Below are 25738 nucleotides of genomic sequence, written 5' to 3' on the forward strand. Positions count from 1 at the left end.
CTCATTGCTTTGGTGATACAAAGTACTGTTTTAAATTCACATTATTGTTATTTCTATTCTGTATTATCAATGTTATGTAACAATTTTATTTTTATATTTGTTCCTTAAAATTTTTTAATGTTTATTTTTGAGAGAGAGAGAGAGAGAGCAGGGGAGGGGCATAAAGAGAGGGAGATACAGAATCAGAAGCAGGCTCCAGGATCCAAGCTGTCAGCACAGAGCCCGACACAAGGCTCAAACCCATGGAGTGTGAGATCATGACCTGAGCCAAAGTCAGACACCCGACCAACTGAGCCATCCAGGCGCCCCGATATGTGTTCTTTAAATATTACTTCACTACTTTATATTTTTTATGCTCTACCATTATCTTTTCAAAAGCTATTTAGGCAATATATATTTAATTGGTTTTAATACCCTCCCTAAGTATTTTTATATTTTCTCAATCTTGATTTCACTTTTAAAATTTTCTTCTTAACCTTGAAGTAAATTTTCAAGTAAATATTTTTAGGGAGGTTAAGTTTAGAGGTATGTGTTCCATATCTTTGTATAATTAGAACTATCTTTCTCTTTGTACACAGTGCTTTGGTTGTGTATTGCATAATCTTTCTTCGCAAAGTTTGATGAATGCTCCATAGTTATCATCCATGTTGACTTTCCCCAATGTTTTGGGGAAATATTTTAGATCACGTTTTTTTGTTTGCTTTTGTGTTTTAGCTTTCTAAATGCTTTAAGATTGTGTTTTCATCCTTGAAACTTTGAAATGTCTTTGAATCATGTCTAGATGGTAGTCTTTTTTCAATAATTTTACCTGGTACCTGGTAAGCTTTTTATATCTACACAAACACATCAATTAAAAACATTGTTCTATTATTACTTCTCTCTGAATTTATTCCTGGTTTCTTAATGACGTCTATCATATGTCTCACTTTTCCCCTATAATTCTCTTTCTTCTATATTTTAAGAATCTTCTTAGACTGTTAAAAACTGAGAACAAACTGAGGGTTGATGGGGGGTGGGAGGGAGGAGAGGGTAGGTGATGGGTATTGAGGAGGGCACCTTTTGGGATGAGCACTGGGTGTTGTATGGAAACCAATTTGACAATAAATTTCATATAATAAAAAAAAAAAAAGAATCTTCTTAAGTATGCCCTTCACTTCATTTTTTATTCGCCCAGTATGTATTGAATGCCAACCACTCGTCAATGTACTAGGCCTTGGGAATAAAAAGGGTAAAACAGCTGTGATCCCTCTCTTGTGGATCTTCACTGCAGTGAAGGGAAGTGTAGAGATGTGCAGAGAGAGTCCTACCTTTACATCATCAGAGATAGCATGTCCTTTTCATTGTCAAAGATACCATTTTGTGCAGGGACACAAAAGTGGAATTGGGTCTAATTATTTTATAGTGTTTTGCTTATTCAATTTTGCTGCCTCAGGACCCCAGCTGCATTTTGCTTTATGGAAATTCTTCCTAGGTTCCACTAGATCCTAAAGCATCACTATCTTTTCATTTTTACTTTCTGAAAATTGGTTTTGGGCAAATCCACTATCTCTAGCTAGCTTTAAACTTTATACTTAAACTTTCTCCAAAATAATAAAACTTTCCTGTATTTTAGTTCCATCACCCAGTGTTCCTATATGGCTATTGTTTTGATATTTTTCATCTCAATAATACAGCTAAGAACTGTGATTTGACTAGGCATATCAATTCTTTATACCTGGGACTCAATCTCAATATGAGAAGCTAGATCAGAGGGCAGATTTCTGAGATAAATGGGAAGTTTAAATATTTGCAGATACTTGCAGATCTATGACTATCCCTTCTGAGAGTTGGTTATAAAGCCTGTATATTATTTAGGCTTTTTGTTTTCTCTTTTCTATTTCTCCTAGTCACCTTGAAAAATACCGATATTTATTGACTAGGAAGCATCTAGCAGGGAACATAAAATGAAATTGATAAGTTTGGATGCTTTCTTAAAGCTAATTTTGTTTTAAAAATAAAATATTTGGTCAAAAAGTGTTTTGTAAGTATATATTACACGTACGTTCTTTCGTGAAATGTCGTTGAATTTTGCCAATTCTTGTCATTTCAGTGCATAAGTGAGAACTGATCATATGCATGTATTTCTAACAATTGTCAACAAATGGAGGAACAAAAAACTTTCTCTTTGAAAACAAGCAAGCAAGTGAACAGAAATGCAAGCCAGTAACCCACAAACAAGTATATCCACAGCTCTAGCTTCCTAATGAAATGGAAATAAATTAGAATTTTGTTGATTGTGGTAGGCTTTTTTTTTTTTTTTTGTCTACCTATGTTTGGATAAGTCTATCATATTTTGGGTATGTATTCATGTACATATGACTATTCCCTCGGTATTGAAAAGAATTGAAAATCAGCTGTGGAGGGAGATAGAACAACAATAATGGACTCAGACCACAAAAGTTTTAAGCTGTGGATTATTGTACATCTTTGTCCTTGTTCCAGCATTTCATTACATTTGTATTTCTCTGGGAGACAGCATACAATTTTATAATTAAGAGGGACAAGATAGAATTCTTTGTGTTTTCTGCTGTGGTTTCTCAGTTGTGGTTTTAATTGTCAGACAAGTAGAAGAAAAGGGGTTCTTGAATTTAATTCTAAAGGATTGAAAAGACAGTGGGCAATACATGGATGCAGAAAGATTGCGATTAGAGATGCTTCTCACCAAGCGGAGAACTAGTCAGCCCTCACACACCTTTCCAGCCAGTGAATAAAACCCATTGGTAAACGATATCCAAGAAGCAGCATTTCTTTCCTTATTTCCTATGTGGTTAATTATTTTGTTTTCCCATATAATAGGCATGATTTGTATGTATAGCATCTGTCTGTATCAGTGGAAAGAGCTTAGTATTGGGAATGAAAAAACCTGAGCTTAAACGTGTTCTGTGATTAATTAAATATATAATTTTGTGCGGGTCACTTGTAAATTGCCTGGGCCTTAGTTTCTTCTTCTGTAAAGTGAGTATGTTATACCATATACTTTTTTTTTTTTTTTTTTTTTTGAGAGAAAGAGAGACAGAGACAGAGCACAAGTGAGTGAGGAGCAGAGAGAGAGGGAGAGAGAGAGAAAGAATCCCATGAGGGGCAGAGAGAGGGAGAGCCTGAGAGGGGCAGAGGGAGCAGAGCCTGAAGTGGGGCTCGTGCTTACCTTATGCAAGGGCTTGAGCTCACATGACACAGGGCTCAAACTCATGAACCATGAGATCATGACCTGAGCTGAAGTTGGATGCTTAACTGACTGAGCCACCCAGGTGCCCCTATACCACATACTTTTTAAGTTCTTCTCCATTTCATCTCTAAGTCATCTGGTATCTAATCTACATGCAAATTTCTCCAAGTCCTACGATAAGTTTTTAGAACTTTTGAAGAAATACGAATTCAATAGAAATTCATACACTGCATTTAATTTGTTGTTTCTTTGGACTTTGAACAGTTCTCCTTTTATCTTCTACATATGATCTTGTCATTCCCACCCTCTGTCTTCAATATCCTACTGTCTTCCTCTGGAATCTGTATTATGATTTCCTATTGTTTATGTTTATCACCCTTTATAATTTATCCCACACCACTCAAATCATTCTCTTATTCAGATTTTCTTACTGCTCACATATTTGATAGTATGAGTCTACATAAAAATAGTGAATGAAAGTACAGTTCTTGATAAAGTCAAAGAAGCCACCCTGTGAGACTAGGCTATTATTCAGCAGTGTTGGGAGTTTTCTCTTCTAATTTTGGGTAAGGTATGATTTTTATGTGGCCTATATTTCTGGAATTGGGCAGTTTGTTCCAGATGGAGCTTTTATGGCTGTGGTTTGCGAGGATATATTGCTGTGCTTGCAGATCATTCATTCACTGATAAACTGACTTGACTTTCCCCTGTATTTAACTCAGTTTTTCATTGTTATATAGCGAGAAAATGCTGGATTTGGAGTAAGAAGACTTAAGTTTAAGTACTGGCTCTGCCACTTACCTTATGTGTGACCTTGACCAACTCCTTTAACCTCTCTGAGCTTTAGTTGCCTTATCTGCAAATGAAAAAAAAATATCCCACAATACCTACTTCACAGAGTTGTTGCGAAAGATAAATTAGACAACATGTGAAAACCCTACATGACTTACAAAGCACCATCCAAATGTATAGGATTATTATTTATATGTTTAAACATATTAAGGAGATACATAGCCTCCTTCAGTGAAAAATTTCTATCTTCTACCTCAAAATCATATTTTTATGTTTTTTAACTAAGAAAAAAAGACATGATTGTGTTTCATTTCTAAAGCAATAATATTGGAAATGAAGAGAAAAAAGAGAATTCATTTTTCTTTGAATTCTTTCTAGCCATATATTTTGCTCATTTTCTCTGTTATGCCCGTTTCTTCCTTATTATGGTATCCTGTATTTTTGGAGATATTCAATAACATCTTACTAATTTTTTTTATACTGATTTAGTTCCTGGCTTCAGGGCTAGTTTTATGCAGTTGAACAAACCTCTATATTCTTGCATTCTTTTCTAACATTTTTTTGCTGTAAACATTTCATTTATCAGTTCATTTATCAATCATACAACCAGTATTTATGACATACCTGTTATGTAAAAGTCATTCTTCTCTTATTAACTTGTAATTTTTAAGTGTGTAGTATCTGTTTTGGATTTCATTTATTTGGATAATAAACAATTTCAGTCACCTGTATGCAAAGTACCATGGTTATGTAGAAATGGCTCCTATTCTCAAGAAATCATCATATTATTCTGGGAGATGACATAGAAGCAATCTCAACAACAAAATTGTGGGTATAGAGAGGAGAAATAAAGTATTACAGAGAGAGGATCATGTATGAGTTGTCTCAAATGAATGAAGACTTTAGTGTGAAATGTGCTTTCAGTGATGCAAGATTCTGATTTTTAATTAGAGATATTTAGGAATAGTATTATGACACTACTTTAGAAGATTTGTCTATTGCTGTGGAACAAATTTCAATAGGTAGCAGAAGTCCATATTCTGTTGATTAGAAATGAATCACCAATGGAGTGCCTGGGTGGCTCAGTTGATTAGGTTCATCTTCGGCTTAGGTCATGATCTCATGGTTTGTGGGTTGGAGCCCAGTGTCAGGCTCTGTGCTGACAGCTCAGAGCCTGGAACCTCCTTCAGATTCTGTGTGTGTGTCTCTCTCTCTACCCCTCCCACTTTCACTCTGTCTCTCTCTCTCAAAAATAAATAAACAAAAAAATAAATAAATAAATAAAAAAGAATCACCAAGTCCAACCTACATACAAAGGGAGGAGAATCAGGCTGTATGTTTTGAAGACAGAAGTATTAAAGAGTTTGCAGACATGCTTTTTTTTAAAAAAAAATGTTTATTTATTTTGAGAGAGAGAGAGAGAGCACTCATGCATCCACATACAAGCAGGGGAGGGGCAGAGAGAATGCCAAGCAGGCTCTGCACTGTCAGCAAAGAGTGGATGCAGGGCTCCATCCCATGAATCGTGAGATCATGACCTGAGCCAAAATCAAGAATAGGGTCCCATCATCTATATTATATCCAGGTATAGATGAGGCTCCTCTGGTGTCTTTCCTTAAGTATATTTCCTCAAATATAGTTGTTCTTGACCTATGAAGACCTATGAACCAAAGAGACATGTTATTTGCTCCACAAATGGTGAACCCACAATGATGGGGCAGGCATAGAATAAGTGCCATAAATACTCCCATTCAAAAAGGGCAAAAACAGGAGGCTTACAAGGAGCCACAGATCCATGGAAATTCCATATTATAGCAGAGCACTAGTTGGTAGTTCCTTGACTTGGGAATCAAGGCCTGGGAGTAATTCTCTATACTTCTTGGTCTGCACCCTGTTTTCTTGGTTTTACCTTCTGAGTCAGCTTCCTTTTTTCATGAAAAGTAGCCTATACTTGTTGAGTAATCTTATAAGCCTGCTTCCTGCAAGAAATTTGAGAACCCAGAGGTCTTTTTCTATGTTGTACTATGTTATTCCTTTCAGTCCATACTGGTGGTATTTCTGCCATATAATTCTTTTTAAAACTTGTGGGTCTCCTATGATTCTTATTGAGGGTTCATTCTATCGACAAAAGCCACACCTATGAATATTTTTGAGATACGCCCTTTTCTACTTAGGCTTCTGCTGAGACTGCTGAGAGAACAGACTTCAAGCTTCTTACAAGCCTTGTGTTTTAGCTAAAAGGTTCTCTAAAGCACCTCCCTACATCTTTTTGAGGTTTAGTCAAAGGATTTTATAGTCACTCCCTCACCTTCATCTTTTTCAGTTTTTATTGTAATGCCCTGGGTTTGATTTCCTATGTAGGGACATTTCTTTAACTTTAGTACTGTTTGCCATCTGGAAAGGCTGGGAATTTTCAAAACCAGCAAGTCCTGGTTCCTGTATGTTTAATAGTCCTTTTCTGAACTTATGTCTCTTCTCTCACATTTGATTATAATCAGTCAGAAAAAAAAAAAGTGGCACCTTCAAAACTGTTTCTGGAGATCACCTTAGCTAGATAATCCAGTTCATTGGCACATTTTCTTTTTGTTTAAATGGACTCATACAATATTTGGGTTTTTTTTCAATTTTTAAAAAATTTTTAATAATTTTTTTAAGTTTATTTATTTTGAGAGAGAGGGAGAGACAGAATCCCAAGCAGGCCCCACACAGTCAGTGCAGAGCCCAATACGCAGTTCAGAATCTCAACTCTGAGGTCATGACCTGAGCCAAGATCAAGAGTCAGATGCTTAACTGACTGAGCCACCCACGTCCCCTGTACATTTTCTACTTTCCATGTAACCGCATGTAACAGTGTCTGTTAAGCTTTCTGCCACTATGACATAACATGGATTTCCTGTCCTCTAGTTTCCTATAACATTTTTTTTTTACTTTCTTTTAAGCCCTCACCAGTAGCCTCTTCAAAGGCCATCAAGATTCTGCTAATACTGTCCCCAAAGTCCTTTCAGCTTCTCCCACTTCTTGGTTCCAAAACCTCTCCCACATTTTAGGTTTTTATTACAGTATCATATCATTTCTAGTACTAAAATCATTAGTTATCTATTGCTGTGTAACAAACTGTCCAATATGTACTAGCTTATGACAAAAATAAGTATTTATTATTTTCAAATTTCTGTGGGTCAGGGACTCAGGAGTGGCTTGGCTCAGGGTCTCTCAGGAGGTTGCAGTCCAGATTTTGACCAGTGCTACATTCATGTGAAGGCTTCTTGACAGGCTGGAGAATCTGTTTCCAAGTGGCTCACTCATGGTGCTTGTGACTTGATGCTGGGTGCTTTGTTGGAAGCTTTCATTCCTTGCAATGTGAGCCTGTTCATCGACTGCATGTGTTCTCATGACATGATGTCCAATTTCATCCAGGGTGGGCAATCTAGGAAAGCAAGGTAGAAGTGACAATGCCTTTTATGACTCAGGATCAGAAGTCACAAGCCATCATTTCTGCCACATTCTGTTCATTACAAGCAAGTCACTCTGTCCAATACACAAAGGGAAAGGAATTTGGCTCCACCTTTTGAAGGGAAGAGTGTCAAAGAATTTGCAGACATAAAAACCACTGTAATATGAATCCTATTCTTGACCACTAACTCTTCCAAAAAGATCCCCAAGGGAATATGCACACACAGGTGTATGCGCGCACACACACACTCATGAAAATGAAAGCAAAGATGGAGTTTGACCCCAAACCTCAATATATAACCCCTGGTCTGTGGAGAAATTGTTTTTAAGTTTATTTCTTTATTCCGAGAGAGAGAGAGTGAGCAGGGGAGGGAAAGCGAGAGAGGGAGAGAGAAAAGCCCAGTCAGGCTCCACACTGACAGCGCGTAGCCCTATGTGTGGCTTGAACTCATGAGCCTGTAAGATCATGACCTGATCTGAGATCAAGAGTTGGACACTTAATCAATAGAGCCACCCAGGTGCCCTTGTGGAAGAATTTTTAACTGAAGCTAGATAGGTCGGAATGACATAATATAAAAGCAGGCCAAAGAGCACTTAGGTATGCTTCCACTCCAAAGCTAACCACTCCAGTGAGAGAAAAGTGGAAGGAGAACCTATGAGAGAAGAGAAAGGGAAGCGTGGAGAGCAGACAGACATATTTCCTTTAGTGCCTAGAGTTTCTTGCCTCAGGGTTTTCCAAATAGCGTAGTAGCTCCAGGGCCGCATCTGTGTTGGAGGAAAGAAAAATATGGAAAAAGAGAAAGAGAGATGATGGGAAGGTTTCTTAGGGCAGCTGTAGTATTCTTATCATTCCAGGCCTGTGAAAGAAAAGAAAGGAGGAATGACCCAATATGTATATCGTATGATATTTAATTAGCAAAGTGGCTCTACCCAGTAGTATAGTGACCAGTATAATGGCCTTAAAACTGATCAGGTCATAGCAGCAGCCATCACTTTTTCACAGTGCAACAAGTTGGTTGGGGCGGAGGGAGGGGGGTTAAGATGAACATTTCCCCTTTTTTTTTTGGTTTGTATCCTGTTAATCTTGTTAACTTAATCCTACTAGTGGTCAGTCTAGAGCGTGGTCATGGCTTTCGTGGGGGAAAGATAAGCAGTGCATTTAGGGAAGTCCCATTTCATTCCTTTTGTGGGTCTCCTTTCGCAATCTTTCCTACAACAACAGTATAAGAGCCAATATAAGGGGGGGGGGGTTCTGGGCCCCAGGTTCCTTTAATGTTGTCCCTAGAAGTTTCTGAGATGGATGAAGCCTGGAGATGAAGGCTACCATGTACCCCAGGCTGAGATTTCATTCCTCTGTGAAATCTTTCATTCATTCCTGTCATCTCAAAAATGGTCCACTGTATTGTCCAGTGAAACAGCATTATTAAAATAAGCACCATGTAAAAACATTGTCCCAAATACAGTTATATAATATAAAAAGGCTCCAAATTTATTGCCACCACAATAAATTTAAAAATTCCTTTCTCATGATCAACTACTAATTATTCTGTTGCAAGGGCACATTTTGAGAGGCATTTGCCCTAATCTAGAGAAGAAGCCCTAACTCCAGATCCCCACTAGCCAGTGGCAATGGCCCAGACAAGCCTCAGGTGGCATATTTGAGATCCTAAGATACAATAGGTCACAGGTTAACTGGCAAGTATAAACAGCAGCTGTCCTGCTGCATCACAGGGAATATCAACTTCCCAGCTAGAGTCAAGGGGGAGCCCTGCTGCCCACACCCCTCCTTAATCGAGCCAATCCTACACTTTAGGGTCTGTCATTTGCAGCATTCCATTTCCACATACCTATTTCCATATTAATCATGACACCTGGTTGCAATTCAGAAACCCACATCTCTAGATGAGAAAAGGGAAAGAAAACAGAATTGTCAATTGATTGTATCTCAGTTCCAATTCAGCGATTGGAATCCTAATCTCGCTATTAAGAGCTCAGTCTCATGTCCGGTAAATTTTCTATCTTTGCCTTCTGAGTAGGGTCAGTGAATGACACACAAAAGGATGTGGCCTCCTCCTCCTCCATCTTTTTCCTCCCCATCTCATGTGCTTATGCCCCTCATGGCATAAATGTGGTTGGAGTGGGGAGAGAGAGGAGTACACTCAGGTGATTGCCTATACCTTAAAGATAAGGAGGTGAACTCCTTTCTGTTGGCTAATTTTGCTTCTCCCTCAGATGCTGGTGACATGAGAGATGCTCATATCTGCAGATATCTCCACCTGGGTGCAGTAGGAAGCAGTCTCCCCGTCATCCAGTTGGTCTTAGTATAGGTGATATACACTCTCAGCTGTGTTTCCCTGATGTAGCTTCAGGCCAGGGGAATCCCCAGAGGAAGATGCTCCCATCTCACTTCAGCCTCACTTCAAGAAAGTGTACCAAACGCCCCATCATGTGTGTGGTTTCTGACTAGGTGGGTGGCTGTCCTAGTCAGAATGATATTTCTCTTAACCCATCCCCAAATCCTCAGCACCAAGGAGCCTGGAAACCTTCTGTTTCTCCTTTTTGGAGCTGCAGAGTACCCTGCAAGCTTTGCATCAGCTCTGTTATGAGCCAGCTCTCAGAAACTCCAGGCAGAAAACAGGCCGTTTCCCCATGACCTAGAGTGATCATCACCCTGATTGATGGCTCTTCTGGGACTTTCAGCTTTTCCCAGGATGAAAGAGAGAGGCAGATGGAACATCACTGTTTCCACACCCTGCTTCACCATTGGGAAAATGGTAAAATGGAGAAAAGACCAACTATGTAACTATAATTCCTTCCCCAACTCTCTTTTTCCCCCTCTGCCATTTTTAGATTTCTTTATACAGATGAAAAAGGAAGGACAATTATCCAATAGTTTCTGCTAGAAGACCTCAATATAGCAAATCATATGCTGGGTAGTCTAGCACCAACAGGTTAATGAACTTGAAAGGTAAATGAGGTGTATTTTGTTCTTAGCAATGAGGTGTTATCAGAGTATTTTACACCAGCATCATCCTGTTGCCTTAATATGAATGATTTCTATGACCCATCTAAATTCCTGTGAATGACACTGAAGACCTTCCATAATCTTAGCACTATCTACCACATCTGTACTGGTCCTGCAACAGTCTCCTCTTTGAATCATAAGAAGCATCTGTTTGCTTCCCACACATACTGTTTTTTTTTATTTTATTTATTTATTTTGAGAGAGACAGAGACAGCATGAGTGGGGGAGGGGCAGAGAGAGAGGGAGACAGAGAATCCCAAGTAGACTTCACACTGCCAGTGCAGAGCCTGACAAAGGGCTTGGGCTCACAAAACCATGAGATCATGACCTGAGCCAAAACCAAGAGTCGGATACTTAACCAACTGAGCCACTCAGGCTCCCCACACATCATGCTATTTTTATGCACTGGCGTCTTTTCAGTGCTTTGCTTTTTTCTAAGACCTCTCTTCCTTCCTCTTCTCCTTTTCTCTCCATCAGCATGACCATTGTTGTTGCCTGTGTTATCCTTATATTCCAGGATGAACGGACTACTTCTTCCTCATATCTTCATTAAGCTCTGGACTCCACATTGAATGGAACCTAGATGGAGGTCTCCTTGAGGGCAGAGGGCATGTCTCACTCGCCTTTATATGCCTAGTGCCAAGCACAGTGCCTGGCACAAAATAAGTGTGGAATACATAAGTGTGGAACTGAATTGAGGTTCTGAAGGAAACTTACCATATCCAATTTGTTCATTGCTCTTGCGAGGACCCCTCTGTCTACTCTTCTTTTTTTTTTTTTTTTTTTTTTTTCTTGCAAGATTCATTTTGGGAGCAGGTCATTTAAAACCACTTACATCATGTTCTGTCTGTATGCTCTGATTGCATACCTTTCACAGTAATATTTTATAGACAGTAATTATCCTGTCACTCTTATGATATAGGTTAGTATCACTGTATTGATTGAATAGCTCATTTATTGAACTGCTGTTTGTCTCAAAGACTCTCTTTCTTTCAGAAAAATTCAGCTTTAAAAGATAAAGGAGCTATGAGCAAAGTCAAGAAAAAAAAAGAGATAGTTGGCTGCTAAATTTCTGACACTGTAATAAGCCAACTTTGATAGCATTGATTTCATAACTAACCCAAGATAGATCTTAAAATGAGCCAATCTATAGTTTCTTTAAAATAAATAATTCAACCAATAAAGGCACATGAAATGAATGATAAGCAAAGATGATCAATGCTATCATATTCATTCTGTGTTTTGATTCCAGGAGAACAATCCTGGAATATTTCCTCTTCATAAAGCATTTAAACCAACTTATGTATTACAACTATTACACGAGAGACAGTTGCATAGTGGTTTGTGGTACTATGTGCTAGGCGCTGTACCTAGGAAATATTTCATTGCCTCATTTAGATCTCACTACCCTCTTGTATTAGAGTTCTTCAGAGAAGCAGAACCAATAAGATTATATATATAATATATATATATATATATATATATATATATATATATATATATAAAGAGGTGCATCATAAGGGATTAACTCACATGAGTATGGAGGCAGGCAAGTCCCAGTATCTGCAGAGATGGCAAACTGAAGACCCAGGAGATCTGATGTTTCAGTGTGAATCTGAAGGCAGGAAAGAAGCTGATGTCCCAATTCAAAGGCAGGGAGGGAGACAGAAGGAATTCTTTCTCACTTAGGAGAGGGCCAACTTTTTTATTCTATTTGGGCTTTCAACTGGTTGGACAAAGCCCATTCACGTTAGGGAGGGCAATCTGCTTTACTCAGTTTACTGATTAAAATGTTAATCTCATCTAAAAACAACCTCACAGACATACCCACAATAATGTTTCACCAAATATCTGAGCATCTGTGGCCCAGTCAAGTTGGCATATAAAACTAATCATCACACCTTTGTAGTAGGTTCCATGACCATCCTGCTTTTTAGATGAGGCAAAAGAGAGAGGTGATGTAACTTCCTTGTCATGTACAATGGATAAATGGTATAGACTCTGTTCTAACCCAGGTCTGACTACCCAAAGCATGGTTCTTAAAAAAGAGAACAGGACTTAGAATTTAGACCTTGATTTTTTTATGAGAATTAAACTTTTTAAAAAAAGGAATACAAAAGCACATATCACTGTGCTTGGCATATAAATTCATCATATATGACTAACATTATTAGTATGAGCATTAGTATTATTTATCTTAGAGAGAGAGAAAGCAGAGGGAAAAAGAGAGAGAGAGAGAGAGAGAGAGAGAGAGAGAGAGAGAGAGAATCTTAAGTAGGCTCCACATTAGCATCAAGGCCAACATGGGGCTCAATCCCACGAACCTGGAATCATGATCTGAGCTGAAATCAAGAGGTAGATACTCAACTGACTGAGCCACCAAGGGGCCTCTATTATTAAAAGAATTATTATTACAAACAAACCTTGGTCCTCAGAATACTAAGTAGTGAGAATGCCAGAATGTACTTTAAATGAAGATATATTTGACCAAATATTATTCTCTATTCTTTTCTTTGGTTTTGTGATATAAAGATAAAAAATTGTAAATCACTAGATAGTTAATTTCTCCAACATATCCTCTTGCAAAAATGATATTACCTTTGGCAGAGATATACTTTATTCATGCTGATGCTGTTAGAAAATGGCAAGGTCAACCAAAATGAGAAATTGACAGCATCTCTGTCTTTCCAGTTTTTAATAAGTATTGTCAAAAGAAATAATAATCAGATTTGAACTTGTTTGTCCTTGATGTGCCTTTTTTAAAAGGCCTCCTGGAAAATCTAATGTAAGATCAAAAGCAGCTGGGAAAGAGTAGAAATCACTTGAACATACTTCCTTTCTTTATTCTATGGGATAAAAATAAAATACTCACTTTCAATGACTCAGGCACTGGGGGATTTGCCTCTTTCTTTTCCTAGGGTGTGGGGAATGTTGGTAAAGGGAGCTCTAAGGAAGTAATAAACCAGATTGTCCAAAATGTAAATAAATATTGCCCTTCTAGGGAATAAATGGTTTTTAACGACTTTGTCCCCCAGACTCCTCGTCTCATTTCTAGGGCAAAACCCAGGCAAAACTGTGAAATTAGTTATATTTTTTTCCTTCTTTTTCTTCTGCCACGAAACCTCCCATCCTTCCTCCAAAATCCTTGTGTTCTTTCATCTCCACATTTTGTGTTCTCAGCAGAGGATGTGATAAACTCACAGCCATTAAGATACAATGACTTCTAAGAATTATTGTGCTCTTTTTACCAATCCCCTTTAGAATTTAACCAGCTTTATAACTTAAAAAGCTTTAATTATAGGCATCAATGAGATTGAGGGGGCATTTATTACAATCAGAGGGACCTCTCTGGAGTTGCTGAAATCACAACATATAGAGAACAGGCTCTCTCTGCTTTCCTAGACATTAAGCACAGCCTTGCTGTTTTCTTACCTTGTCTCTAATGTGGGCCCTAATTCCAGCTATGCTCATCACAGTGCTAATCTCCCTTACCTGATTCCTACCAGTGCTCTCCTCATTCTGTCTCTGTACAGTGTGTCAGTGATGTTGTCTCCATTCAGAATGCCTTCTTCTCCCCTCTCGGGCAACCCAGGCCCCTTACTTCAAATGAGCCCAGCTTAGTCAAAATTCTCCATTGAAGGTATTAAAGTTTAACTGAGGAAATAAACCATCCTCTAAAGAAGCAACTATGAAAAGGTACAAGGTAATATACAACCAGTAGCCATGCTAGTGATAGATTCATAAGTAAACATCATCCTGACTCCCAAGGAACTTATCTTCTTCTGAGGGACACAGAAAAACAGAAAAGCAACACACAGTTAGGAAGATACAGTAGCACAACAGACACGGGGCATTATGGGAGCAGAAAGGAGGTACCCATCTGCTAGAGTGCATTGTTGTCACCTGGGTAGTCTGAGAAACTGCATTATCTAAGGAGTTGTGCCAAACAATTGCCACATGATTTAGTGTCTCTGACTTTGCCAAGTAATACTATATCACAGGGGGAAAAAAGAGAAACATTTGAGTGTAGTAGGACTAATGAACACACACATTGGAAGGAATGTTTCCAGCAAAGAGCAATAGTCAGACCATGAGCACCATTAGATTTTGGTAGCTCTTCCTCCCATTGTCTCACACTGAAGGAAGGGGCTGCTGAGTCGCTTCCCTGATCACACGCATCCAGCTTCCTTCCTCCTGCTGTGGAAAGATGCTCACTGCAAATTCTCTCACACTAGTGAGCCAGATCCTCCCAACCATAAAACAAGCTGTGTTGGGCACATGTTTGCCTGTAGTAACAACCATGTGAAGGGTGTTTAAACTCCTAAGGCAATGAGAGATTATAGAGAACAGTGATTAAGAACCAGCCTGCTTAGGTTGAGTCCAGGCTTCACCACTTACTAATGGTTTGATCGTGGGAAAGAGGCTTAAACTCTTGATGCCTCTGTTTCCTAGTCTATACAATGGGAAGAAGAATAATAGCACTACCTCATGGGACTGATACGAGAATTAAACAAGACCGTAAAGTTCTTCACATTGTACGTGAAATGTTTTATGTTTCCTAGGGCTGCTTTAACAAATCAGCACAAACTGCCTGGCTTAAAACAACAGAGATTTATTCTATCACAGTTCTGGAAGCTAGAAGTCAGAAATTAATGTGTCAGCAGGGCTGTGCTCCCTCTGAAGGCTTTAGGGAAGAATTGTTCATTGCCTCTTGTCATCTGATGGTTGCTGGCAATCCTTGGTGTGGCTTGGCTTGTGGACACGTCATTTCAATCTCTGTCTCTGCCATATTCCATGTTGTTCTCCTTGTGTGTCTCTGTGTGTCTTCACACAGCCTTCTGATAAAGATACCAGCAATTGGACTTAGGGTTCACCTTAGTCCAGTATGACCTCATCTTAATTTAACTGATTACATCTGTGAAGACTATATTTCCAAATAAAGTTACGTTCACAGGTTCCAGGTAGACTTGAATTTTGGGAGAACATTATTCAACCCAGAATACCTAGTAAGTATGCAATAAATGTTAGGTAAAACACATTCACCCATTTTACCACACACACCCACAAACATAAAACATAAAACATGTACTCACACACACTGAGGGGATTCTGGGAAGATGGTGGTTTTAATATGACCTTACTCATACTCTTTATTCTCAACTTTAGTCTCTATTTCTGAACCAAGTAGTTGGGGGCTTTCCAGAAGGCTCTGAGGGGCATGTACTTTTGGAGACAATTGGTGCAGGAATATCTTCCCTCTGGTCAGTCCCAGGGGAAAATCGATACCAGGTTCCATAGTTTCCCTGGATCTGGAGAAGTTGAGGAGTAGCTAAAAAGACGGGCTGAATCCCCTCTATTCCAGAGAATGAGTAAGTGGGAGGAAATTGGGTACAAAGATGATGAATGGAGCCTCACAGCCTGCCTGCTATATACCCAAAGGAGCAGAGACCAATGTGCCTTCTTCTACTTTCAGACCTTTGGCCATGTAAGGTGCCATAGCAGCTGCATCTGAGCCCTAATAAGAAGGGAGAAGAAAAGAAGGCACATCAGGCGCCAAGGTAGAGAGAAAAGGACTGAGTATGACTCTTGGAAAGAACTGCTATTGAAATATAGCTGTTGGAGAAGATAAAGGATAACGGGAATAAAACAATGAAAAGAACACTCAAAGATATACAAGGAGAGCACAAAACAGACTGTCTGGAACTAAAACATGGCTTATAAATGAAAACAGTCAGTAGATGAAGAAGAGTATTGCCCCAGTCAGGAGCTGTATATTGGTCTGGAAGATTAAATTTATCAAGACACAGAGCAAATTTTCACAGAGATGGAAATCACGATGGATAAGAGAACAGACTTTGGGGAAAGATTCATGAAAAACCTAATATGAGAATTACAGGAATTCCAGCTAAAGCAAAAGAAACAGACATGAGAGAGCTGAAGGAAGTCCTGACTATAGTCTGGAAGTGCATATCTGTGACTACACCCCACTAAAAAAATGCATGAGAAAGGACACAAAGCAAGCAACGGAACCCAGAGACTTCAACATAAGAGAAGATGAAAGAGAGTGTTTAGGAAAAAGGAGGCTTAACTATAGCTATAAAGGAGTCTTATAGATACAATAGAGAGAACACTACGTGTAGCTTTTTGGCAATACAGTAGTCCCTCCTTATCTGTGACTTCATCTTCTGCAGTTTCAGTTACACCTGGTCAGCCATTGTCTGGAAGCAAATGATCCTCCTTCTGTCATCAGAAGGTCCGTGGTAGCCTAATGCATTGTCAAGATTCCTGCATCAAGTGTCTCACTTCATCTCATCATGTAGGCATTTCAGCCTCTCACATCATCACAAGAAGGGTGAGTACACTACAATAAGATATTTTGAAGAGAAAGAGAAAGAAGCCACATCGTATAACTTTTATTATAGTATATTGTTATAATTGTTCTATTTTATTATTATTGTTACTCTCTTAATGTGCCTAATTTATAAATGAAACTTGTAGGTATGTGTGTGTAAAAAAAATTCTATATATAGAGTTTGGTACTATCTGCACCTTCAGGTGTCCACTGGAGGTCTTAGAACATATCCTCTGCAGATAACGGGAGACTACCGTGAATTTGAAAACCTAGTGGAAATAGATGTTTTTCTAGTAAAATACAAATGATTAAAGTTGGCATATGAAGAACTGGAAAATTTGAATAGACCAATGTCTATAACAGACATTGGAAATATGACTAAAGACCAACTGTTTAAAAAGACAATGGAATCAGAAAGCTTCTCAGCTGAATTTTGTCTAACTTTTAAAGAACAAATACTTCCAGTTTTTTAAAACTGTTCCTGTCATAGAAAAGGATAGAAAGTACCCAAATTCATTCTATAGTCCCAATTCATTTTGAGAACTGCTAAACTTTGATACCCAAACCCCCAAAAAAATAGTAAAAGTAGAGATAGATAGATATATACATATAGATGAATGGGTAGATGGATGGATGGTTAGACAGACAGATGGATAGATAGACTTTTTTAATGCTTTCTGAAGAACAATAAGATACTCATTACTCAGCTTGTTAGTTTTTATTTTTATTTTTAGTATAAATTAATATAAATGTCAGACTCCTGCTTTAAAAACCCTTCATTTGCTCTCCATGGTACTTAGTATATTTTATAAAAAGATCATAGAACATCTCTTTAATCTGGCAAGTCATTTGGTAGTTATAGGGATACAAGACTTTCCACCATGTATTATGTATTCAATTTATTATTTTTAAAAACACTTATGTGACATTTACCTTGAACCACACTGTACCAAGTGCTTTACATTCATTAATGCATTCAGTTCTACAATCATCTCCTGAGATTTGTACCATCATTGCTTCTGTTTTAAAGGCAAGGAAACTGAGATTTGGAGGGAATGAACAACTTGCACAGGTCTACAGAGGAGCAGGCCTCTTCAAGCCAACATCTTATTGTTTATGTGTCTAATCTCCTGGGCCAGACTGGAAGGTCCTTGGAAAGAGACTATTTTTTTTTAAGTTAATTTTTTATTTTTTAAAAGTTACATCCAAATTAGTTAGCATATAGTGCAACAATGATTTCAGGAGTAGATTCCTTAGTGCCCCTTACCCATTTAGCCCATCCCCCTCCCACAACCCCTTCTGTAACCCTCAGATTGTTCTCCATATTTATGAGTCTCTTCTGTTTTGTCCCCCTCCCTGTTTTTATATTATTTTTGTTTCCCTTCCCTTATGTTTACCTGTTTTGTCTCTTAAAGTCTTCATATGAGTGAAGTCATATGATTTTTGTCTTTCTCTGACTAATTTCACTTAGCATAATACCCTCCAGCTCCATCCACATAGTTGCAAATGGCAAGATTTCATTCTTTTTGATTGCCGAGTAATACTCCATTGTATCTATATACCACATCTTCTTTATCCATTCATCCATCGATGGCATTTGAGCTCTTTCCATACTTTCACTATTGTTGATAGAGCTGCTATAAACATTGGGGTGCATGTGCCCCTTTGAAACAGCACACCTGTATCCCATGAATAAATGCCTAGTAGTGCAATTGCTGGGTCATAGGGTAGTTCTATTTTAGTTTTTTGAGGAACCTCCATACTGTTTTCCAGAGTGGCTGTACTGGGAAAGAGACTATCTTATTTTGTGTTCCACATGGCACCATCATAGTTCTTTGAAAAAGGTACTAAGTAAGTATTTGTTGAAATTAATTGGCTGAGTGGCACTTTTTGTTTGTTTTAAGGTAGGGAAACTTGGGCATATTTCAAGGTATCAAATATGGGCCAATGTAGGTATTGAAGATGCCACAGAGGGATGTACTAATGGATCATGATCAATTCATCAATAAGTTTATTGACTGTCTTTTTCCTCCTAGTAGAGAGAAAGATGAAATAGCACAAAGCTCATAGGAAAGTGTAAGCTTCTGAGAAAGATGGACAGTTTCTCCTCTGAGAGTACAGGGACAAATAGACAAGCAAAGATGAACAAGAATGAATATGTAAAGATAAACAGGAGAGGAGCTAAGGGCCTGTCCAATCTGTTATCGGAGCTCAAAGGAAACAATTAGGGAAATATTTTCTAGACTGTCAGACTTTGCAATTTAGTAAAAATAGCAGCTGAAAAATCCAGCTGCTAACGTGACTTTCATATACAGTTGAGGTCTGGGGGCAGGAATTGGTTTGAATAAGGCCCTTATTTTATTGGAACAACTTGGTTGTTCCATATTGGAGTTCATCGGTAGGTCACATGCTAATAAACTAGCCAGTTCCACAAACTTTAAATGATTGCTACTCTAGAAATTGAAAAAGAAGTAGATTTGGAAATGGTATGAAAACCAACAGTGAGAAATACCATGTGTCAGTTTTCAGATAAGCATGACTGTCCATTAGCTCCCCTGGTCATTTAGTGAAGCTGAGCTATTGCCCACAAAGCTTTCTGTGCAGGGTCTGTGGAAAAGAGAGCTGAGAGTTCTGTGTGGTTGAATAAGCTGAAGAGTAGAATGCCCATTGTCTGTATGCCCCAAGATCATCTACAATGTCCAGTTTTCCACTTGACCACACAGGAAATGGGTTGGCTATAAGTTATTGTTTCAGTGTCAGCAGATAAAGTTATCATGGAGCATATTTCTTTTATGCTGGATAGAGGGGTTTTTTTTTTAAGTCTTTGCATAGTGTGTTTCTTTGTTTTTTGTTTGTTTGTTTTCAGTGAATGCTGGAAGCTTGGAATTACAACTTCCATTTAACCTTTTCTTTTCTTTCCTTTTTTGAACATTTTCCTACTGCATTTCATGAGAGTCCTAATATCCTAATTGAGTCATGGTACAATGATTTTCATTTATAAAATAAAATAGCACCCACAGCACCAAATTAAACTCTCTTTTTAAATGAAATCATTGGTTAAAAAAATTAACCCTCCAAATAATTACAATGTATATTTTCTACATATGTAATAACTAATACGTTTTTAACAAATTATAGTTCATAGTGCCTATTTATACATGTTTCAATCAACTGTCATTTCAATTCTGTGAAGTAGGTGTTATTGTCTTTTCTATTTTAAAGATAAGAATTGGGTGTCAGAAAGAATAAGTGACTTGCCCATGATCACAGACCAGTAACTAGTGGAAATGGAATTCATGGCCATTTTTTTACACTCTAAATCCTGTCTTGTCTTCAGAGGAAGAGGTCCATATGGATTCACTCACTATTCATTTACTCAAACATTCAACAAATATTGATGAACACTGTGTTGGCTCTTGAAATGCTTCTGTTAGGAAAAATGCTGGAAATGATGGGGTATAATGGGGTGGTCAGGGAAAGCTTCCTGAAAGAGGTGATGTCTAAGATGAGACAGAATAAATAAGTAGGAATTTATGGTGGGGAATGGGGAACAATGTTCTGAACTGAGGGAACAGCATGTACAAAGGTCCTGAGTCAGGACAAATCATGGTTTGGAAAGTGAATATTAAATAGTGGCCTATTAAGGCATTAGCTGAAACACTGAGTGTTGGAGAGTTAAGGGAAACCTGAGCAAGCTGGGTCTTCAAACTATGCTAAGGACAGTCTTTGAAGATTTCTAAGCTGGGAAGCAGTGTGCTGTTTTTACCACTTCAGAAAGGTCACTCGAGTGTTGGGAATGGATGGGAGAGAAAATAAGGCTAGTATGAGGAAAGACAGTTAAGGTATTATAGTGATGAAAGAGATGATGGATGACAGTGGCCTGAACTGCTGCCCGGTGGCCACATCTGGTCACCTGGGAAACTGTGGCAATTCTATTTGGTGAATGAAAGACAGACCTGCCTGAGCACTCTCTAAGGCTAGCAAAGCAACAAAAGGACCCCAGGTACTTAAAAACAATGAGGGTAACAACTTCAGGGCCCCAGTTATGCAAATTCCACTCAGTTGGCAGGCCAGTTAAATTTTTCGGTCTTTGAATTGATTTACCCTCTCCAGATACACAGAAATTTACTCCTTTTTAAATTTTTTAAAATGTTTGTTTATTTTTGAGAGAGAGACAGACAGAGTGCAAGTGGGAGAAGAGCAGAGAGAGAGGGAGGGAGACACAGAATCTGAAACAGGCTCCAGGCTCTGAGCTGTCAGCACAAAGCCTAACGTGGAGCTTGAAGTCAGGAACAGAACTGTGATATCATGACCTGAACCAAAGTTGGACGCTTAACTGACAAAGCCATCCAGGCACCCCCAGAAATTCACTACTTGATGGTATTTTCCCCTCCTTAGTTAAAAACATGCTACTGCTATGCAGTAGACATCATAGCCACTCTGACTGGTTTTATTTGATTGAGTTGTAGTTATCTGAGGATTAGACAGATATTGATTCATGTCATGTTCTGTGTCTTGGATCCTCATCTAATCAAAACATTGCCAAAACATTGTCTCCTAAATGTGAAATTACTCAGTGAATAAATCATAATGTAAAGCTTTCAGGCAAGCCATGCTTAGAAATGAAATTTAAGTAGGAGAAATTACAAAAGAAATAGGGCAAACGATTGCTATTCTGAAGATAATCATTTACACTCTCCTGGTAGTTGGTGGTGGGGTAGCAAGGTGGCAAATAGAAGGGAAATGCAAATGGGGAGAGTCTACTCAATTAACTATCATTTGCTGCTCTTGACAGAGGATAAAATCTAACCTCCTTAGCACGGAATACATGGCCTTTCAGGATTATTGCTGGCTAGCCCAGTTCCTCTTCCTGGGACACTATCTTCTTGTTTACCTATGGGTCAATTTCCTTTTGACATTACAAGTCTTTGCTAAACATTACTTCCTCTCTGAAGGCTTTTCTGCCTCCCTCCATCCCCACCAGCCAAATTGTTTTCTTCCTTTGCATTTCCATTGTACCTTTCTGCACTTCCCATTCCAGCATTTGCATGTTATGAGTGTAGAGACAGTCTTTCCTCATTTATTCACAATTCCATATTTATCAATTTTCCTGCTTGCTAAAATGTGTCTGTAATCTGCAAATCAATACTTGTGGACCTTTCAGTGTCACTTGTGGGTACATTCACATAAGCAAAAAATTTTAGCCGCTCATCATGAATGTTCCCAACTGAGGTCACCCAAGCACTGCTCTGCCTTCTTGTTTCACCTCTCATAGTGTAAACAAGTGTCCTTTTGGTGGTGTGTTTTATGACATGTCTTTCACATTTTTGTGCTTTTTGTTGGTGGTTTTGTTGTTTAAAATGCCCCCCTGCCAAGCATAGCACTGAAGTGCTGTGTGGTATTCTAAGTGCAAGAAGACGGTGATGTGCCTTACAGAGAAAAACACGTGTTGCATATTGAAACGTGAGTCACAGTGCTGTTGGCCGTGAATTCAGTGTTAATTAGCCAGCAATATATATTAAGTTGTCTTCAAACAGAAACACACATAAAACACAGTTATATATTTATCACATGACAAAAATGTAACCAGATGCTTGCAGGGACTTAACCCCATATTTCTCCATATAGGAGCAGTGGCTCAGTATTCCTCCTAAGTCAGTGTTTGTGGTGACTTTATAGAACATAATAATGACAAATAATGAGAATCAGTTATATTTGTTTAAGTGTCTGTAGAATTCCTTTAGAGATGAGACCATCCTCTTTGTATACCTAACACCCAGAATAATGGTGAAAATTAAGAATATGTTTGTTGCTTAGTATTCTTGACAGTAGTACCAAAGAATATTTCAAATATAATTTCACTGGTAATTGAAATGGTTTCTTCCTTATTCCAAGTCCAAAAGAGTTCCTACTGAAAGGCCGGATGATTATAATACAGTTTTGGTATTAGTTTGGTCGTTAACTCCAAAGGAATTGTGAATGGTCTTAAACATTTACTGACCTAAAGGGATTGTGGGATTACTGCATTGGAGTCATATAACTCTAGGAAAAGTCAGAACATATTATATGGCATACTCAACAGAAATAAGGCTCCTTGAAACAGAACTGGCTAAAGCAGTGAGTTTCAGTGGTAGGGCCTAGGGATTTGGAATTTAAAAAGTACTCTAGTCAATCTGATATATTGTGTTCATAATGCTGTTCCAGGGGTTTCTTTCCTTGACTATGGTAGAGAATTGTCCTCTCTGGGGCCCCTAAAGGGATCTTTAATGCAGTTCTTTTTGAAAATAAATTAAGGTTTTTGTTTTGTTTTGTTGTGCTTTGGCAAATGAGTGACTCCCTAGACTGTGTATCTTTTACTATATGTGCATTTACAATAAGCTCTACTCTATTTCACCTCTTCTTCACTAAGTAGCAGGTACTGATCAGTGTGCTAATGAAGAGTCGAGGCTTTCATTTTAGGCTTTCTTTTAGGTGTCCCCCACTGCTCTTCTCCCACACAGTCCAGTCTGAGCTGGGATACTAACCTCTAATGTCAGGGCTCTCATAATGCTATTTGGGCTACTATCAGAATAGGCTAGGTTATGCTGTGGTAACAAACAACCTTCAAACTCTCTGTGTTTAAAATAACAAAGTGTTCTCTCTCTCTCTCTCTCTCTCTCTCTCCCTCTCTCTCTCTCTCCCTCTCTCTCTCTCTTTTCTAATAATACCCATCTACATTGTGTTGGCAGGAAACAGTGTTCATCAATGGTCATCCAGGGGCCCAGGTTCATGAAAGCCTTGTCATCTTATAACATTGCTATTTCTTTTTTTATATATAGTTTATTTCTTTATTTTGAGAGAGAGAGAGTACATGTACACTTGTGAGTGGGGGAAGGGCAGAGAGAGAGGGAGAGAGAGAATTGCAAGTAGGCTCCATGCTGTCAGCGCAGAGCCCAACATAGGGCTCGATCTCACGAACCATGAGATCATGACCTGAGCCAAAATCAAGAGTCAGATGCTCAACCAACTGCACCACCCAGGCACGCCAACATTGCTATTTCAACCAAGTCTTCAAAGTTTGCTCTGACAGGGGAAATAAGCATGGACGGTCATGTACTGGAACTTAAATGCATCTGCCTGGGAGTGACACATCATTTTTGCTCCTGTCCCACTGGCAAAGCAAATTATTGGCTATGTCCAACTTCAAGAGACAGAAAAGTACAATCCTCTAGTATTCTTAAAAGAAGAGAAGGAGAGAAATATTGGGCAAGCACTTATAATGCCTACCATTATCTGGTTCACTTTTTTTCCCTACATGTACTATGGTCCTGCCTCCTGTGTCTTAGTCTGTTTGGAATGCTGTGATAAAATATCAGGGGTGGAGTAGTGCATAAGCAACAGAAATTTATTTCTCATAGTTCTGGAGGTTGGAAAGCCCACGATCAAGGTGTCAACAGGTGGCGTTTCTGGTGAGAGCCCATTTCCTGGTTCTCAGGTGGCATCTTTTTGCTGTGTTCTCACATGGTAAGAAAAGGAGCTTTCTTGAGTCTCTTTTATAAGGGCACTAATCCCATTCATGGGGATTCTGCCCCCATGATCTAATCACCTCCCAAAGACCCAACTTTCTAATACCATTGCCTTGAGAGTTAGGATTTCAGCATATGATCTCTGGGGGGCAGGGGGCACAAACATTTAGATCATAATACCCTGCAAAAGATAGAATCCCAAGTCCCCTTGGAACTCTGTGAACTAAAAAGACAAGTCATCTGCCCTTACCCCTCGTGTCTTTTCAGTATAATAGGGACAGGATAACTTCAATAACCATTCACATTCTGTAAGAGGAAGAATGAGAGACTCATGTCAATAACTGGTTTGGAGAAATTCTGAAAACTCACTGGCATATGGTGATGAGGAGTATTCCTAGACTGAGCCCCATTCTGATCCCCAGGAAACTCCATTGATCTCCACAGCCCTTGGCATACCCCACTAGGATGTTCTTCCTTCTCTGTTATAATCCTTGGTCTCAATATCTGAAGTGGGTACTGGATAGTGCTGCCATCTCAATGTGGGGCTTCAAGCTTTGCTATGGCAGGAGTGGTAGAGAATTGCACACTTGATCTTAAATGCTTCTACCATGAAGTATGGTATGGTAGATCAAGACTAACTTAAATGGGTAAGGCCATGTAATCCACCCACATGTTCAGAAGGAGAGAAGAACCCAAATACATTAGTAAGCTTTGGTATTATTTACCACACCTCATTTTTATTGATATACTTGTTCAAAGTACAGGGTTCCAGCAGACAGACTGGGGTTCAAGACTGGCTTTGCTTCTTACTTTCTATGAGATCTTAGGTAAATTACTAACCCATTTAAGAAACCTCAATTTTCTTATCTATAAAATGGAGATTATAAGAGTGCCCCCTTCCCTGGGTGGTTCCAAGGATGCATATTTGTCAAGTCCCTAGCAAAGTACCTAGCAGATAATAAGAGCTCTCAAATGTTAGCTTGATGATTGCTGATCACAATGTGCTGGAATGTGCTAGAAACTGCACTCTTTTTACACAGTAGATATTCTCTGTGGTGGAGGGCTGTAAACCCTCTGCTGGATTATCCTTGAATATGGTGAAATGATATAGGATATTAGAAGTCCTTTGGTAGGCAGCGTTTCTTTCTGAGAGCCTCCATTTATGTAGCACATGGCACTTGCTTTGTAACATCACTAAAAATCTTTCTGGTATAGTGGTTAGGGAAAATCTGTTCATTTGCTTCATGCCCAATTTGGTGAAGGTCACAAACTCCCACTAGAACCTGCATTTCATTGCTTGAGTCATTGTACACAAGGTTTCATAATAAAGAGTGGTGCCTGATTCCACTGCACCAATGGGAAAACATCTGTTTAGCTTGGGCTGCTATAGCAAAAATACCACAGACATT

At 38.7% G+C, this 25738-nt stretch overlaps 1 long non-coding RNA gene across 1 annotated transcript; it reads right to left on the reverse strand.

Moving 5' to 3' along the window:
* Window positions 1–7130: 7130 nt before the first annotated feature.
* Window positions 7131–14198, reverse strand: LOC123600005. The gene is made up of 3 exons (XR_006713416.1): window positions 13965–14198; window positions 12006–12087; window positions 7131–7421 (listed from the first exon to the last, which is right to left on the reverse strand). It is a non-coding gene; the product is annotated as an uncharacterized LOC123600005 (long non-coding RNA).
* Between the last annotated feature and the right edge of the window lie 11540 nt (window positions 14199–25738).

The sequence above is a fragment of the Leopardus geoffroyi genome, chromosome C1, assembly GCF_018350155.1.
Source record: "Leopardus geoffroyi isolate Oge1 chromosome C1, O.geoffroyi_Oge1_pat1.0, whole genome shotgun sequence".
NCBI lineage: Eukaryota > Metazoa > Chordata > Mammalia > Carnivora > Felidae > Leopardus > Leopardus geoffroyi.